This window comes from Herpailurus yagouaroundi, unplaced genomic scaffold (assembly GCF_014898765.1).
Source record: "Herpailurus yagouaroundi ecotype Mexico unplaced genomic scaffold, PumYag 29, whole genome shotgun sequence".
Classification (NCBI taxonomy): Eukaryota; Metazoa; Chordata; class Mammalia; order Carnivora; family Felidae; genus Herpailurus; species Herpailurus yagouaroundi.
Window position 1 is genome coordinate 105,717,379 of NW_024412377.1, and position 19,787 is coordinate 105,737,165.

General features: G+C 38.2%; 1 long non-coding RNA gene across 2 annotated transcripts in view; it reads right to left on the reverse strand.

The window, feature by feature from the left end:
• Window positions 1–8,438: 8,438 nt before the first annotated feature.
• Window positions 8,439–19,787, reverse strand: part of LOC121015015 (uncharacterized) — a 171,607-nt gene continuing 160,258 nt past the window's right edge. For both annotated transcript variants that reach the window (XR_005783566.1, XR_005783560.1), the window contains exon 5: window positions 8,439–9,134. This is a non-coding gene — a long non-coding RNA (uncharacterized LOC121015015). The remainder of the gene's footprint in view (window positions 9,135–19,787) is intronic.

Genomic DNA, 19,787 nt, shown 5'->3' on the forward strand with positions numbered 1-19,787 from the left:
CGACAGAGTCACCCAGGAAATAAACTTTTATTTCTATACCTACTCACTAGGATGGTTGCAAGTAGAAAAGGAAAGAGAAACTGTCTTCATTAATTTTACTTTCACTAGTAAAATATACTTTACTACCACTGAGGATTAAAAATCTTCAATCCTGTCTTGACTAAAAAAAAAGGAGGTGGGGTAGGAAATGTGTGCATGTGTAGTATTTTTCTAGATTCTTGCATTAAAAACTTTCAGGAACATCAATGTGGAATTAGGGTGTTTGAATACTTCTCCAGCAAAAGGACTGTGAACCTAGTCTCTTTTTTTCCCGGCTCTATCCCAGGAAAAAGATCGAAGGCACTTTTCTGAAATTTTACTTTGACAAAATTTCACAAGGAGCCTTTGTAAACTGTTACTCAGTAGTAAGAAATCACCAGTTTCAGTTCCCATGGGACCTACAAATTCAGAAATCAGGAGGAAGAGCTTTGCATCCACTGATTGGAGTTGGGTGATGCAACCGGAGAATTTCATTGGAAGATTTCAGAGCTACAGTTCTAAGTAGAAAGGGAGAAACAGATAGGATCCCGTGGTATTTCTAACTTCTCCAAGACCTTTAGACAAGTCATATTTTAGACCCTCTAGGGAATGATTTCCCTGTTAGAGCTCATTCCAGCATCTTCTAAGAACAAATCGTTTCCAGGACTAATTTCAAAGGGAATCACATAAGCAGGACTTATAAAGCTTTATACGACAAACACCTAAAATCAGTAAATATCTTAAATCGAGTATGCTGATATCATTAGCTAGGTAATGCAAGCGAAAATAATCTGATTTTTCAAGTCTATTCTTTCTCCTTTCACAAATATGAGAAAAGTTATATTATTATTTCAGATTCTAACTATTAAGATTGGCACCCTGAGATATTTTCAGCAAGATTTAAATCATGTTTATTTTATATGGGAGTAGTCAGGGGAGAAGAGTTCTCTTTGAACCGATTCAGTTTAAGGCACTTACTTTAGTGTTTAATTAATGACATGGTGACATGTTTTGAAAGGAGCCATATTTCCCAGTCCCTTAGCAATGTCCAATCCAGGACTTCCTTCTCACTAAAGCCAAGGTTGAGCTGAAACTTCAACTCTACGGATAAAAAGGAGACAAGCTTTCTGATGTGGTGGCTAAAACACATGTGTCCATCCCTGTGACTAATGGTGTCATGAAACAAAGAAACAAGATATAAGAAAACAGAAGAGGAACAGTGCTGAGCGTAAATAACTCAGCGAGCTTGGCTCGCCACAACTAAATCAGATTATTTGAAGCCACTCTTGCAACGCTCCTTACATCCTTCATAATGAGAACTCAGGAACAACTAGACTTAGAAGAGGGCCTGCAGGTACCACTGGCAGTGCCACCAAACACAGAGAAAAGAGGAGGGAAATAGTCCTCGTAGAAAACAACAACGATAATCACACAATGCATTTGTTTTTGTGTTCTATGCAACAGTTCTACTGCCATTTTCTCAAAATCATGGCTAATCCATTTACAAAAATTTTTTTAACATTTTTATTCATTTTTGAGAGACAGAGACAGAATGTGAGTGGTGGAGGGTCAGAGAGAGAGGGAGACACAGAATCTGAAGCAGGCTCCAGGCTCTGAGCTCTCAGCACAGAGCCTGATACGCGGCTCAAACAAACCAACCATGAGATCATGACCTGAGCCAAAGTCTGAGGCTTAACCAACTGAGCCATGCAGGGGCCCATGCCTAATCCATCAGAGAAATACAAAGAACATGTTAAATTACAAATTCCCTCAGGGCACACCAGGTTTCAGCAGCGGGTTGCACAGTTTATTCCTCCTTTCATCTGCCATATTGATTTGAGTCAATGGTGCCACTGTTGATGGCAGAAGGGACTGTGTCACACAGAATCTTTTCCTCACAATCATCTTCTCACTTGGAAGGCATGTACACTACCTACTCCTATTTTTTAAGCTAATTACAGCTCAAATGGTCCCTCTTCACCAAACAAGCATGTATATTCTCTATAAGTCCTTTCCTCTTCTCCTTTTCTTTCTAACTCTTGCCTGATTACTTCAGCAAAATCTCTCATTTTCTCTTTAGATGCAAACAACAACAAAAAGCTCTTGTTGTTTCAGAGTCCTAGATATAACAAAACATTACTAGCACAACTGCATCAAACAAAAGGAAAACCTTTAAGTTTTAAGTGCAATTAGATACAATGAGCATCTACCTCCAAAGCCCCTGAAAGAATTCATAAATCTAACATCTTCTCGAAGTTTCTATTTCTTCTTCCTCCTTTCCCTTAAAACAATCATCTAAACATAAAATCGAACATTTGGCTTTCTCATTTCACTAATATTGTGAGAGCATTGTTGTTTTTCTTTAATTTTTATGGCAAACGGGCATATTTAAGCTATCTCGTGGCTTAAATATACTGTGGATTTGTCTGACAACTCAGCTACTCTTGGTTACCTTGTTCCGAGAGAAAAAGCATATTGGTGTTCCAGATGCTTCGACTTCAAAATAAGTGCCAAACAGAACTCCTTCAAGAGAAGCAAAACACTAACTTCTGAAAAATCTGACAAAGTGCAGTAGCCATTAAGGACTGAAAAAACTATTAAACCTCCCAAATGGACTTGCTCTTCCACTCACTGCCATCAAGAGCTACACTGAAAGGCCAGGGGACGAAGGTGGTGAAGAACGCAGGCTTTGGAGTCAGATGGCTTACATCCAGATTTGAGCGTTGCCACATGTTAATTAGAAAAACTGGAACAAGCCACTTACTCTTTTAGTGCCTAAGCCTCTTTGCGCCTAAAACAGGGGTAATCACAGAACTGGTGTCAGCGAGATGCTATGAGAACTTAAAGAATTCATTCTTGTAAAGTTTATAACCTAATTCTTGGCAGACAGAAAAACCTTTAATAAATATTTCAGATGATGTTGATGATGCTCTCAGACTCTAGAATCTCTTTGTCATCTGAGACTCCTTACCACAACCTGCATGGAGATGGGTACACCAATGAGCTTGAAAAAGATTTAATATTATATGTCAATGATATGTCAGAAAAAAAAAAAAAAGGCTTGAGGACACCCAGATGTTTGATAAGAAGTGAGTAAGCTAGGAAGCAGGGAAGCCTGCAAAGTGACTACTGCTATTATCCAGAGTTAACAGGGCCTGAATTAACCCAAGTGTAGTGGCAATAGAGTTGGATAGACACGTTCAGGAGACATGACAAACTCTGAAAGTCCAAATGGGAATTATGTTACCCTCTGTGTCTCCCTCCTTCTGCCCCTCCCCTGCCTGTGCTCTTTCTCTCTCTCTCCCAAAAATAAATAAATATTTTTTTTTAAAAGATACATAGAAACTGTAAAATTTCTACTTTAGTTTCTAGTCATATGTTCTCAACTGAAGGGATTGGATCTACACAGAAAGAGGGAACCACAAAGAGGCCAGGTTAGGGTGGGGCAGTGAGGTGAAGGAAGTGGTTTCACTATCTATGGGTGGAATCCTGATCAGATAGAATAAAATGAGCTGTTAACTGAATGGTTTTAATTTTCTCCCAAATATACTTCTTTATGTTCTGGCTCTAAAATCCTCAAAGATTTGGGGGTGAATAAGAACCCAATGCGTAAAGGCCTTCTATCTAAAATCACCTCCTTGGCACCTGTTGGGATGAGCACTGTGTGTTGTATGGAAACCAATTTGACAAATTATATTTAATATGAAAAAATAAAAAAATGAAAATAAATAAAATCACCTCCTCTGAGAAATCTTTCTTGGCTCCTCGGGCCTCCTCTCCAAGTTCATCAGACTACAACAGCAACCCATGGGAGGGTGTTAGGGGAGGATATAATCACGTGATATTGCTATTCACCCTATCTTTAAGTACAGGAGTTAAAGGGTAAATCAGCTCTAGATCCTGATTTTTCCCTCTTGCCCCCCAGGATTTGGCTGCCAATGTACTCTATCGCCTTATCTAATCGACAGACAGTGATGATTCATACTCTTTGTTATCTTAGAATTTTCTACATTCTTCAAGCTCTAGTTTAGGAATTCTCAAACCCAGGATGAATGCCAAAATTATTTGGGGAAACCTTTTTAAATATGCAGTTATAAGGCTTAATCCCTCAAACTCTGACCAGATCAGAGTCTTGTCACAGTCTCCTCCTTTGGAGGGTATCTGAAATTAGACCCAAGTTCCCCTACTCTTAGGTAGGCATTCTATATATATATGTAGATGTATATACACATACACACACACACACACACACGCACACTATATATATATATATATATATATATATATATATATATATAGTGGCTTTATTGTTTATCCTCAAAGTTTGGAGCCCATACATGTGCCTCAAGTTAGATTTTTTTCTAAACCTCTACCTACAGACCCAGCCAATATATGATTAGGAGGGTGATGACGCCATGTGGCCTATAAGCAGAGACACAGCAAGCCAACGCCTCAGAAACAGAGAATGGAAAGTGAGGAGCATACATAATCCATGAAGCTTGGCAGGCTCCTGACTCAAATCTGGATTCTGCAGAGATTTCCAAATACTGACTAGTAGAGAGGAAATAGTCAGGTGACTAAGAGCACAGCTTCTAGAGTCAGATGTGAATGAGTTAAAACCTTAAAAAAAAATTTTTTTTAATGCCAGGAAGATGGTAAGTGCTAAGTGTTAGCTACTACTATTACCATCATCTGTAACATTATTATTTATTTGTCCTGCTATCCCTGGCCTGACTGAGTCTTCCCTGGAGGGAACTCTTTTTCTTACAGATAATGCAAACCAACTCACTCTACAATTCCAGTCATTCTTCCATTACACAGTTTGTAACTTCTGTACTTTTAATAAGTGTATATCCACATATGTCAGCGGTGGCCAAATGGACTAATCAGATAAGGCCAAGTGAGCATCAAAAATCCAAAAGGACCTCATCAAGGTTGTACCAGGATGTTCTTTCAACCATGCTGACTAGTGGCTTGGATTAGGAGTTGAGAAAATATGCCCACCACCAAGACTGTGTAATCCCATCCAGTGTCTCCCTGGAAGCAGCAGTGAATGTATAACAGTACTGTTTCCATTCATGGTTAATTATTTTATAGCTGGGCTATAAAAAGAATTTCTTTAAGAACATATTGCTAAACTTTAAAATATCTTTGGTTCTTGAGTTGGAAAACAGAAGTAGAATGGTGCTATATGCATGAGCAAAAAATACAGTCACACCACAGACACATAAATGTCACAAAAACTGAGTCTCATATGTTGCTTATGTTAAAAAAGAAAATTCTCATATGCTGCCAAAATTTCCAAGGCTACACCACCTTGGACCACTGTCACCATATCCTCTTAGAGAAGAGAGTGGTGGGAGAAACACCAGGGAAATTATAAAGCCAGGGAAGATACTGCAAGGGTATTCTAGAGGCAGAAGGGACCAGAAGGCATCAGCTGGCCTAATATTCTCAGGATCAACCGTGGGCAGGGAGAGGAACCTGCCTCCCAGGGTCACCTAGATGACTGGGGGCACATGTGGAACTGAGGTTTGAATTGCCCAATTCTGGTCTATTACTGGTTTTACACTGCTCCACAATGCTTTTATATAAGAAAACAAGGAGTAAAATTACAACTTATATACAATATTTTAATTAAATACATATATATTTTTGTAACTCTTGTCATTAATTAAAATGAAAAGAAGGGAGATTTTAGTGAAATATGCTTTGTATTTTCTATTCTAAAAGTAAAACACATGCATTTGAGCAAAATCAGATGATACGAGACCAAAATGAGAATAAAAATATCCGATCAATAACAAAATCAAAATAAGCATTAGACCCACCATCCAAGCGCAGCTGCTCTTAATGGGTTCATATATTTCTTTCTAGCTTTATTTCTCTGCCAGAGTTTTTTAATGTATTTGTAGCTAGATTATATACATAATGCAGAATCCTCATTTTCACGTAACAGTATAACATAAGGCTATTTTTTCTGTTTTAAAAATATGCTCTGAGGCAAAACTGGAAAACGAAAATAAACTTAACTTGAATGAATTTAACTTAACTAAAATCAATGAGTTAAAAAGTTTAAATAAGATCTAAATCACTGTTAATATCGCACCAGTGGTATACAATCTCTCCTATCATTGTTCAATGCAGTTTCCTACCTCCTCCATTTTCCTGCAAAGACACCCACTCTACTCTGTAAGGACTTAATTGACTTTGGAGCCTCAGATACGTCAAGGGAACAGAGGACAGAAGAGGAATTAGCGAAGGAGTTCAACCCATGACCTTCCCCTTACCTCCTGCTCAAGTCCCACCCAGGCCCAAATTTTCTTCACTCAGAACTGTATAACTTCCTGAGTTCAGCTGGAGGAAGAGATTCCAAGAGTATAAAAAAGGGTGAGAGTGACTCAGAGAAGGGGAAACAGTTAATGGCGAGGCTCTGACCACAGGTGGATAATAAATTTCAAAGAGAGAGCCTCCCAAGGAAGCCAGGCCCAAGTGGGTGAAATCCAAGGTGGGGAAATGGAAGAAAGAGTAATGGGAAAAAGAGAGAAAAACTAAGAAAAAGCAAGAAAAAGAAAAGAGATTGACAAAGAAAGAAACTGCTGTACTAACAGACCTATTCTCTTCTTTTCTACCTCTTCTCCTGTGACTTTAATAACATTACTGACCAGAGGACAGTGGTGAAGTTTGTGATGAATTTTCTCCCTACAACTAATGTTTGGCTTGGCTCCACCATGGTATTTGCATTTTGACTTCAGACTTTACCTTTGTCCACCACCTGCCCTGACCCCAAATGGTAGAGTAATAACGTGGCTTGTCCCACCTACTTCTGCCAGCTGGAACAAAACCTGTAGAGAGCCAATGGCTGAAACAATGGCAGAACAGTTTTATAATGTTTACAGATATACTTGAGACAAGGTTCTGAGGTTTCATAGCCCTCAGTTTTTACAATAATGTCTTTACCTTCTTCTTCTTACCATAAAACAGTTTTCAACTTCAGGGATGATTAGCCGTCATTTCAACTGATTGGCTATAGTAGAATTTACTCAGTTGAAATTGCATTGCTGTCCTTGACATCTTTTCTACAGTGGAATAAACAATTAGTTTTCTAAAGAGTATATGTGGACATACATACTGAGTTTAGAGCTCTTTATTTAAGTATCTCTTTATGCAAGAAAAGATACCAGAGGGAAGGGGTTATTAATCTATAACTATTAAAATAACAGACTGTATATTCCTTGGTTATACTTCTAGGGAAAATTTAATAGACTTATGAAAACTTTTATAATTAGATCATTTTATAAAATTATCTATAAAATTAGAGATCTATAATGTTTCTTCATTTCTAAGAACTTAACTGTTCTTGACTTTTGCCCTCAATTCTCCTATTTCCAAAAGACATATTAAATGACCCACCATATTCCCCTTTTCCTATACAGAAACAGCTTAACTAGCAGATCAGACAGAGCAAAGAGGGTGTCTACTAAATGCTCACATCAAATCTTCTTTCCAAAGTTGAATGAAAGAAACTTTAAAAAGTTCCACTGAGCCAGGGCCAGAATGCCACAAAAGCATATTTTGTATTAAAGTGAGCTTGGACAACAATCTATTCTTTCAGAGTTCCTAGGAAGATGCCAGCACATGGCCTCATCACAGGACCAGCAGCATAGCTGTCCCCTGGCGCCAAGACAACACCCAGCAGACCCTGCCAGTGCGTCTGAGATTCCATCAAAAACACATTTCCTCAGGTTAAGACATTGCCCGTTCCTAAGTAACCTCTTTATAAATTAATCCAAATGTTAGGAAAGATAATGCAATAACATATTATTTATCTGCAAGACCATTTTGGAAATATCAGCCTGTCTCTTTTCTATTCTGACTAGAAAAGGTTCCTGGGGTATTTGTTTCCACCTCCTAGTAGCTGTGTAAGTATTCACGACTTACTTTATTTTTCTGAGCACCGTTGGCTTCATTCAGAAAAATAAGGGAAAGTATTTATCTTCCCAGACCACTGTGTAGATTCATTCATTGATTCATTCCAAAACATTTATTGACAACTTTGTGTCAGACCCTCTTCCAGGAGTTGGGGACAAAGCAGTGTACAATATGGGTAATAACCATTGCTTTCTTGGTGCAGACAACAGCCTGAGAGGAAGCAAGGTTCAAGGAGACAGACAGACAATAAGTAAGTAAGTAAGTAAGTAAGTAAATGCCCATAAGTGTCATCGAGCATTCCATTTCTATATAAAGTGATTAGCAATGTCCTCCAGCTGGTCACACAGGTATTTGATGGAACCGCCTTTCTGGCAGAGGGAATAGCAGGTGGAAACGTTCTGAGGCAGGAATGTGTTTGCTTTTTCACACAACGGTGAAGATACCAAAGTGGCTGGAGCAGACTGAGGAAGGGAGTGGGTGGTGGGGCATAAGGTCAGACTGTCCAGACAGCTGAGAATCATGTAGGGTCTTGTAAGCCAGTGGAAAGAAGGGTTTCAGGCTTTACTCTGCATGAGATGGACCTTCTGCACATCCTAAGCAAAGGCAAGACATGGTCTGAGTTCTGTTGTAAAAGAATCACCCTAGCTCTCATGCTGTGATTAAACTGCAAAGGCAAGGACAGAATCAGGGAGTCCATTAAGGAGGCTAAGGCACTAATCCAGGAGGGAGGTGGTAGTGGCTTGGCCTGGAGGTGGTGTGAGTTGGGCAGCAGCAGCTACATTCTGGGGATGCTGTCAAGGTTGAGAGGGCAGGACCAGGTGATGTGTTGAAGGCATAAATGAGAGAACAAAATCTAATATCAGCATATGTTCTATACATGTTAGCTTCCTTCTGTTACTTCCTTCCTAATAGATCCTTGAAATAAAGTGCTGCTGAAAAGGAGGAAGAAGGATGACTGATAGGGAGAGATCAGAGCATGGGCGTGGGCACAAAGACCTGACAGGTTGGTTGTCTCTTCCAGGCATCCTGAGGTTTCCGAAAGCAAGCTAGAAGGGTCTCCTCCTTCCCAAAACTCACTGCCAGCCCCCATTGCCTCCAGGCATGGAAACAGAGCAGAAGGCAGTCTTGCTAGAAGTGCATGTGGCTTCTAAGGGACCTTTGAATTAATGTCAGTCTTGATAACCCTACAAGAGGAGGGAAAACATTTCTTAAATTATCAGGTCTTAAGGTCTTAAGTCTCATCAATGCTTACCCCACCCTCTCCCCTAAATTCCTGTACTTATGCACCCATGGTACCAGGTAAAACCTAGGACTTGAATGCAACTTGAGAGAAAATGGGAAATTGAGAGATCCAGCAATAATTGGGATTGATTTTCACTTCCCAGATAAATGAGGGCTCAAATGATGTCATTAGAAAAAATAAGCTGTATTCCATCCATGGCCCAGTTGCTACCCACTATAATAGCAATACCCTAATATAAATACCCACTCTATTTTTCTATTTTTCTCCTATAAAATATCTATTTTTCTCCTATAAGATATATTTGAATTGCATTTTACAAGTATTTCTTATGAATTTATTGAAGCTTGATTGTATTTCAGAGCTCCAACTCCAGCAAAGGTAAAATAGTTTATCAAGTCAGAACAATCATACCGAAGTAAACCTCTAGAGCCTTGAAAAAGGTGGACATCAGAGGCAGGGAGCACTTTCCCTGGGCCTGTTCCATCATAGGACTTGTGGAGCCCAAGGGATACCAGAATTCTGGACATGGTGGCCGACTAGCAAATTTGGGAAATCTTTATGGCCCTGGTGTTTCTTGCCTTGATACAGAATAGCAAAGAAAAAGGAGTCTCTTCTTCCGTTCAAGTTTCTGACAATTTTGCTGTGTTGTTACTGAGTCTAAGGCGGAACTCTGGATTTCTGCTATAGTTTCTCTCTGGGCACATATAATGGAAAGAAACTATGACAGTCGTGAAATACTGCTCTGGGGGTTTCTCACTCTCAAAATTTAAGATAAGGTTTCATTTCATTTCCTTTTCAACATTGGCCTCAGCCATTCCATGCTCTTACTTATACTTCAAAACCTATTTCTAACAGCCAGGAATCACTTGAGATGAGAATGAAGAGTCTTTGAAAAGTAGAGGGTCTCTAGACCCCAAAAACTTTAGAAGAGAAAAGCCAAGCCAAGGGAGGCTGGGTAATTGCTCTTGGCTACGAGAGGAAAAAAAAGAAAACATGGGGATGGGACATCCACGTTTTCTTCAACTTTACAAAGTGTTCGTGTTACATACTGTACGATTCTATTTTTATAACATCTTTGAAAGGATAGTGTTTAGAAATGAAGGGCAGACGTGGGGCTGCAAAGGTCTGTGGGGGGAGCACTGGAAGGAGGTGGTTGCCATTATAAAAGAGAGGCATGAGGGATCCTTGTGGTGCCTGTGGGAATTGTCCAGAATCTTGACTGAGGAGGGGAACATGCGAATTTACACAGGTGACAAAGCTGTGTCAGATTTCTCACACACACACACACACACACACACACACACACACACACACAAAACGCAAGTAAAACTGAGGAAATCTTAGGATTTCTGAACTCTATCAATATGACGCCCTGGTTGAGGGAACTGGGCGAAGTGTACAAGGGATTGATTACTCTGTATTATTTCTTACAATTGTGTGTGAATCTCAATTGTCTTGATAAAAATTTCAATTGAAGAAAAAGTGCTTAATGGAAAGACAGTCTTCAAAATTGCATGCATGATGCAGATATTGACAAGACAAATGCTGAAAAACTGATAAAGAGCATATTTCCCAGAAAGGAATGATTAATAAAAAATATCCAATCTAGCCAATAGTGAGAGAGACATAAATTAACAGATTAAAACATTATTTTCACCTATCAAGAGTTAACAATAAAATAAAAAAGATGTGGTAGAAAATATAATAAGACTTATACTCCCATACAAGGATGCCAGAAGTGTAAATTGATGCGGAACTTTTAAAAATCACGTAATAGTTTTGTAAAAATGATACACGCTTGGTATTTAAATTTTAAATCCAATAAGTCTCATTACAGCAAGCAATATTATTTCTCAAGAGATTTTACCAAATTTAAAATACTAAGTAAAATATTCTGAATATTATGGGATTGTTATGTGTCTAAATCTGTATTTCAATATTTATTAATAAGAATAAACTTCAATTTTCAAGGAATAAAATTCAGTCAACTCTATGATAAAAGACATCAGTCTGAACAAACTCATAACCAACCACAAGTGTCCCATCCTATTTTTTATACACACAAAACACTGTAAAACATAAGCCTACTGGAAGATGAGTTTTCAAGAAAAAAATAATAATGGAATGCTAAGCTACAAGCAATATACAAGATGAAAGAAAAAACTATACGGGGCTGAAGCGAGTGGTGATTATAGCAATTTTAAATACAAATAAGTTACTCATGTATTCAGATTATCAGTCTTTCTCCTTCCTGAATTATCTGTCCAGTGAATATTTGGCTTTGTAGTTTAAGCAACCACTGTCCTACACATAATAAATTATTCAGAGTACTACATTTTAGCCTGCCCCTTGGTTATCTTCTATAACTTTTCCCCCAGACTTCCAATGACTTCTTTTTTTTTTTTTTCTTGTCCATTAGACAGATGGGTATATTCACTCAGCACCAAAAAAGCTCCAGGTTTGTAATAATGAAAAGTATACACTAGTGTATACTATCTTCTTAAGATAATATCCACGGGAGCATATGCTCAAACCCAATAATTCTATAAATTTATTCCAAAGAAATGATCATAGAAGCATTCAACTTTTATGTGCAAAGCTATGAGTTACTTTTTACCACAAAAATTAGACCCTATCTAAATAATTAATAGTGAAAGATTTGTTAAATAAATTATAAAGAAGCATCAGCCGTAAAGAACTATTTTCTAAATGTTCACATATATAAATGCAAATGCATAGAAAAAGTCTGGAAAGATACATACAAAATAGTAACAGTTACATCTGAGGATGGGATATATTGGAGAGCTTTATGTAATTGAGACTTTTAACATGAAAATACATTGGTGTATTACTTTATTGAATTTCAAAAATACATGAAACTATCATTAATCTTCTACAAATCCAGCATAAACAAAAACAAGATCAAAGAAAAAGTAGCAATGAACAAAACTATATCCATAAGATGAAGTATCATATACCTATTAATGCTTTGATAAATTTTAGTGCTATGGGAAACTGTGCTATGGGAAACTGTTCATTATATATTACTAAGTAAAGAAAAAAAGGTAGCTAAAATGTGCTAGCTGTTGTAAATATCTATGAACATCCATAAATAGGAAAAGAGAAGAAAACACATCACAATATTAATAGTTGTTACATCTGGGTTGTAAAATATTGGTGATTGCTGTTTTCTTTCTACATTTATTCACTTTCTAAGTTTTCCGGAGTTTTTATAATACAGGTCAAAATAGTTTAAAGCCAAACCACACTTTGAGGTCTTTCATCAACTGCACAGTATTCTGCCATCAAGTCTCTAGCAAACAGTCTTTCCATTATGCATCTTCATCGTAAAGCTTGTGCAAGCTAGATGATACACATGATTCCAGTAACTAAAAACTGTCAATGGTGTGACCTAAGTTGGAAGGCTCTGTCAATTTCACTGAAGACAAACACAATGGGGAAGCAGACTACAGAGGTTTAAAGGAGTCTGAGATACCTCTAGTAATCTGTTTAAATGACCATATGTTGATAAAATCTATAGATGTTGTTGTGATTTTTCTACTTAAAAAATGGCCCAATGTTGTGTATGCTTTTGATCTCACCAACATGTATCTACTGCTGAGAAGCTTTAATAAGGCCATTGTTTGGCTGGAGGGAGAGGAACTGAAAAGAGAGAATGATATAAACATTTTCTGAGTGCTAACTATATGGTAGATCCAATGAAAGGCATTTTATACAAACTAAAGTTTCCACAGAATCCAAGAGCTTTGATTTCTTGCTTTGTAGCTCATACCCTCACATTCTGGTTGTAATGCATTATGGAGCCCACAAAGGAGGCTGGGTCTCAGTTACCTCCCCCATAGGAGTGTGGGTAATGGGAATAAGAAGAAATATTTAGCCCTGACTCAATTCTTTACTGTCTTCTATTTATCTTCTTTCCTTGTTTAGTAATACTGCATTTTATTTGTAATGCAACTTTTTGGTTTTAAATTCCTTTTTAACACATTTCTTCTGGCCCTACAAATACCCTGGGAGATAGGCTATTAGTAAAGCCATTTTACAGGCAAGAAAGCTAAGATTCGAGATACTGGGTAGAGATGTTTGGTGAAAGGCAAAGGTGTGTGTGTATTAGGCAAACACCAGACAGAACAGGCACCAGAACTCAGGCTTTCTTTCCTTTAGGCGACCCAGTAAGTGTCCCCCCTTCCTCCATTCCTTAGAGCAGTAAGTGACAAGTGGTAAACAGACCTTACTTCAACAACATAACACTAGTGTCTATAAAAACGTCTCTGGACCCATCCCAGGCTAAGCCAGAGCCACACCCAGGCACAGGAACTCAGAAGGAGCAAAACCACTAGGGATCTTTTCTCTTGAGTTTCATTATGAGAACACCAACAAAGCCCATCCGTCTAACCCAAGGTCAACACCAAGCACTGAGCCCCTGAATCCCTGCCTCTGTGATGAATGTGTTGCCCTCAGCCTCCACCACCACTTCCCCCAAATCTTAGTGTTCTCAACCATCTTCCACAGCTTCCTCTTTTCTACCCCCTTCCCACTGTCATTTCTGTATTCCAATAAAAATAACCTTTTGGTAACTCAGATCTCATTTCATGGCATGTGGAAACCGTGAAAACAGTTCTAATGTCACAACAGAACCACTCATCATCATCACCCAATGTTATTACAATAGAGAAAGAAACTGAATGTGAAGATGGCCAACGAGATGACCTTGCCAACTCTGCCCAAATTCCCCAGCTACAGGAAATTCTTTTCCTGCTCTGAGTCAAATGAAAAGTTTTTATAACTCAAGCTAAGCCAACAGAAAGGAAAAGTAAAGGTAACAGACATGAAAAGTGACTTCCAAAGAACCCGGCTACCTTTCTAGAATAAGTGGATTACAGTCATTGTTTCCGTTTCTTCACTGCTTATTTCCATGTGACCTGTCCTAAAATGGCACAATTTAAAGTCTCCAATAGCCTTCCTGACGAATGAAATTACTTCTTTTCTCACTTCTTGTTTTCTGCATTCTCTAGGTAATCAACTCTGTTCACTTCCCCTTCTTCAAACTTCCCATACCACTGGACTTTGGAACATATCAAGATCCTGGATCTTCCCCATTTTTCCGCTTGCTATTTTCTCTTTGATTCTCTGGTTCTGCTTATAGAACATCCTGCTAATCCCTGTCCATCATTCCATTTTGCTGTTTTCCCCATTCCTATTGCCACAACAGAAAGGATTCAAAGCCTATGGGTCAACCTCAATCCATATGAGGGATAGGTTGCTTGTTCCTACTTGCAAATATAAAGTGTGTCAAGACTTATGCTCAGAAAAGAGGCTGGAGGAAAGCATGAGACACCACTAAATTTTCCTTGGGTTGGGAAATACATACATCAGCTCAGGGTGAATAAGTATGTCTAAGGAGTTGGTGAAAGCTCACAGACCTCTCTGCCAAAGGGTTGCCCAAGGTAGGAGCAAAGAGTGAACCTTTTTACCTTCATCATTATAGGCCAGATATCAAGGATACAAGGTCCACAGCACAAGGGCTACAAAGTTAATTTGATTCTCTGATAACTAGAATCTTGTTGCTGGTCATAGCTAAACTGATATGTAGTTAAAAGCATCTTTTACCTGTCTGCACTCTGTGAGGACCAGAACATTTGTCTAATAGAAGCATGATATAACTAAAGAAATTCTGAATAAAAGAATTAGGAACTCACAGAAGGATGTGCTCCCACAGTATATTCTACTCAAACAAGGCATCCTCAAGAGCTTCCACATGTCACATGCCCAGGAAGAAGAGTATTTGTCACTGACTCCATGCTTGATTGATTTGATACAAATGGAGATAAAATCCCTTGCTTTCCAACAAAATATTTATTGAGTGTTAATAAGTAAGTAGCAATAAACATCACTTTAAGTTTTACAGGGTTCCTTATGATTCATTCATTCAACAAATGACCTAATTGAATGCTGAACAGTGTAGGCACTGTAGAAAATGTAAAGGTAAGTTAGAAATATTTCCTCCGGACAAGAAAGTGAGAAGCTAGTAGTAAGATTAAGTATGCACTTAAATAACTACCATATAAGTAGAAAGTAAGTGATGCAAGAACTGCCCAGATAAATTACTACACATCTAGCTTTCTAAATATCAGAGTGGAGAGATTGCTTTTAAGGAGCATTTGATCTGCAATGCATATCCCAATTTATTCATTTGACAATTACTTATTACCTGCTCAGAAAGTACAAATTGGGGGAAAAAAAACTTTTAACCTGCAAATCCCTTTTCTTTGGGAGTTACAACATTTTACCTTCTCACCAGCAATGTACTGTTGTTCCACATGCTCAGCAAAAGGTGTGGAGGATACAGAGTGAAAAAACAAAGTGACCCAGCCACTGTGTAGCTCAAAGTCTCATCAGCAAAGCACAGTAATTGTAAGAATACAGACAGTCACCAAAACAATATGCTATACTTTTTAACTCGACAATATCCAAGCAATCTTGTCTCTTCCACACCATGCCCCATAAGTTATCATGGTGCTCCCCTTTCTCAGCCAGGAAGCCCTCAAGATGTCTGTGGGGTTTAAAATGTCTACCTAGCAAAAATCCATTTATGAATCACAGGCACCATTTATATTCAATCTCCCAAGAATCCCATCTCTACTCAGAAAAACAATTAGGGCAGTCATTTGGGGGCAAATAATTAGGGCAAACATATGTTGGCCACTCAGCTGACCATGAATGTAACTGAAGATGAAATACGAGGTAATGTTCCTCAATTAGACAGGATAATCCTCATCACAAAAGCCTGATTAGTGTGTTTATACCAAGCCCCTTACCCTGTTGGTGAAAACAGCCTTGTGTTGGGTCACTGAGAAAACTCAGCTAGGACATAGCCATAAGATTATAGGTAAAGAAGGTACTTCTTTCATTTCAGATATGCAAGAGTATTCATATATCCATCCTTGGTGATTTATTCCAAATATAAAAACAAGCTCACTTTCAGTTTTAAATATATTACAGCTCTGTATAAAATAAAATGGAGATTCCTTTATATAATCTGTATGGTACATTTTCTTTATATAAAAAAAAAAAAACCCTTACCTTTTTCTGAAAGCCTAAATGAACTTTAAGAAATTAAGAAGTCTACTTCATTTATTCACTATCATTCATATCTCATTTGTTCATGTATTCATATACATTTGTCCATATATTCAGCACAAATTTGGCATGGTACGCTAGACACTACACTTGGAGTTTAAGAGGAATAAAGCACAGCCCCTGCCCTCAGGGTGCTCACAGCCTAGCTTTCAAAGCACAGAAGATGGAGTAATCAACACCCAAAGTTTAAGCATCACCTCAATGGAGGTGGGCCTTAAAGGAACACAACAGCCATTACTGGGCCCAGAAGGTGGCCATGGGCACAACAGGCCAAGATAACAGCTGAAGGAAGAAACCCAGAGGCTAATGGGAGAGCAATGAAGGAAGTTTCCTGTTTAGAGCTTGGTTTAATCAAATATTAATTAATGAGATTTTTTTACCCTAAGTGAATTTTAGAACAGTCTAAAAGTAAAAACACATTGAAAGGACTTTCTCTCAAAATAAAATCCTGCTAACAGTCCCATCTTCAGTCTGAGCTGCAAGATTTCTAAAAGTGCTGTTTATTTTAATGTTTATTTATTTTTGAGAGAGAGACAGACAGAGAGAAAGGGAGAGAGCACAGGCAGAAGAGGGGCAGAGAGAGAGAGGGAGACACAGAATCTGAAGTAGGCTCCAGGCTCTCAACTGTCAGCACAGAGCCCAACGTGAGGCTCAAACCCATGAACCATGAGATCATGACGTGAGCTGAAGTCAGATGCTTAATCAACTGAGCCACCCAGGCGCCCCTGAAAGTGCTGTTTATTAAAAGCATGTCTTTCAGAATGAAGGACCAGAGTATAAACAGAGCTTTAATAGTTCACACAATTACCTGAGCAAACACTTGCAGAATTACCAACAAAACAGGCATTTACATAAGGGCAAACAACAGGAATCAGTTACTGAAACAGCCCAGTTTCATTGACATACAGAGAGAGAGAGAGAGAGAGAGAGAGAGAGAGAGAGAGAGAGAGAGAAAGAGAGAAAGCACTTTTATAGTCATAAAATAATGACCAGTATTTTCCTCATCACTTTTTCATTCCTACATCCCAACATCCTTGACAAATATCATCTGATAAAATTCGTATTGTTCCACAGCTGAAGTCTACAGGGGTTAAGAATTCCACACAAATACATTAACTCAGAGTGCAGAGACGGTGCTGAATTTAAGGCTCAGTGCTCAATCTACCATTCTACTTCCAAACTAGCTCTGGACAACACTCTAAAAAATGAGCTATAAATCAGAAAGGAAATGAACTCTGAGTCACCTCGTAACTGATCCAAAACACCTCAATTCAGTGCCACCACACCCTCCAACTTAGAGTGACTGAGGGCCAAGAAATCTCATAGATCGTGTATCTTTCATGCTGAAACTGTGTATTTCTGCTTGGAAGTGCTGAGAATTCCCCCTTCCCTCTCTTCCCACCCTTCACAATGCCAACTGCCCTTTCCTTCTGCTGCATTCTCTGGGGAAGAGTAGACTTTTCTTTTGGGGCCATTAACTTTTTTCTATTATTAGTTCAAATGAATTCATTTTTTGATTCTTAATTTTACAGGTTGGTGAATTCTGACAAATGTATAATTTGTATAACCATTGCCATATGAGAACATTTCCATCGCCTGAGGGCTTTCCCTGAATGCCCCTTCCCAGTCAGCTCCTGCCCATCCCCCAAAGAGGCAACAACAGCACTGCTCTCTTCCTCCATAGAAGTTTTGCCCGTTCTAGAACTTCATAAAAATGGAGTCATCCCATCTGTTCTTTTGGTGTGTGTCTGGCTTCTTTTACTCAGCACCTATTTGAGATTCAGCCATGTCATTGTGCATATTGGTACTTTGTTCCTTTTTATTGCTGAGTAGCATTACATGAATGCAGCACAACTGTCTGTCCATTATCCCGTTGATGGACATTTAGATTGTTTTCAGTTACAGGCTGTTAAGAATACATCTGTAACAAACATACCTTAAGAAATCTTTTGCAGGGGGACAAATGCTTTCGTTCATCTTGGGTAAATACTGAAGAGGTTTATAGAACAGGTACAGGTTTAACTCTGTAAAAAATTTTTTTTCTAATCTGCAAAACCTTTTTCTTTGGGTAGTACAACATTCTACCCTCCTCACTAGCAATTTATTATTATTCCACATCCTCAGCACAAGTAGCTGTGATCAGTCTTTTTAATTTTAGCCAACTAAGTCAGTATGTAGTCGTGTCTCATTGTGGTTTTACTCTGCATTTCCCTGATGACTAACTGCACTGATGACTTTTTCGTATTTATACAGGCCATTCATACATTTCCCTTTGTGAAATGTCTGTTTCAAGTCTTTTGCCCATTTTTTAATAGGGCAATTTGTCTTCTTTCTATTGAACCATAGGAATTCTTTATATACTCTTGATGTAAGAACTTGTCAGATTTATGTTTTGTAAATATTTTCGGCCAGACTATGTACTTTTTTATTGATATTGTATAGCCATTACCTAGGTCACAATATGAGAATATTTCCATCGCCTGAGAACTTTCCCTGAATGCCCCTTCCCAGTCAGTTCCTACACATCCCCCAAAGAAGCAACAAGAGCACTGATCTCTTCCTCCATAGAATAGTTTTGGCTGCACTAGAATTTCAGAAAAATGGAGTCATCCCATATGACTAGTTGTTGATTTCTAGTATGATTCTACCGTAGTCACCAAGGTTTCAATTTTTTGGAACTTATTGGTAATAATTTTATGGCTCATCCTATGATCTAGCTTGATGAATGTTCTATGTACCATGAAAAAGGACCTATGTTGTGAGTCTTTAGCTGAAGTGATCTATAAATACCAATTTGGCTAAGTGGGTTGGTAGTTTCATTCAAAACATGCAAATACACATATACGATTCGTATTCTGTGTGCTACTATCATATACTTTAGGAATCTTGTAAAGAAGTAATTCCTTAGAATTACTCATACCAAGTAGTTCCTGTTATCCAAGTATTTACTTTTTTGGCATCCTATGTATCTTCATGTGGATCTGTGACTCCACCCGATATCATTTCCCTTGGGTCTGAATAACTACCTTTAACATTGCTGGTTAACTCTGCTTTTGCTTGTTTTTAAAGTGGGTATTTCACCTTACGTTCTGAAGGATATTTTCATTGAGGTGAGAATTCTAGGTTGACCTTTCTCTTTCAGTACTTGAAAGATGTCACTAACTGTCTTCTGGCATGCACTGTTTTCCATGAAGTCAACAGTATTTCTGAACATAGTTCTCCTTTATATGTCTTTTCTCCTGTAGATATTTTCTTTATGTTTGACTTCCAGAAACTTGACTATGCTATACCCACATGTTATTTTCTTTATGTTTATTTTACTTGGGGTTTGCAGATATTCTTAGATCTGTTGATTGGTATTTTTCATGAAATTTGGAAGAGTTTTGATATTATATCTTCAAATATCTTCCTTTCCCAATCTCTCCATACTCTTTTA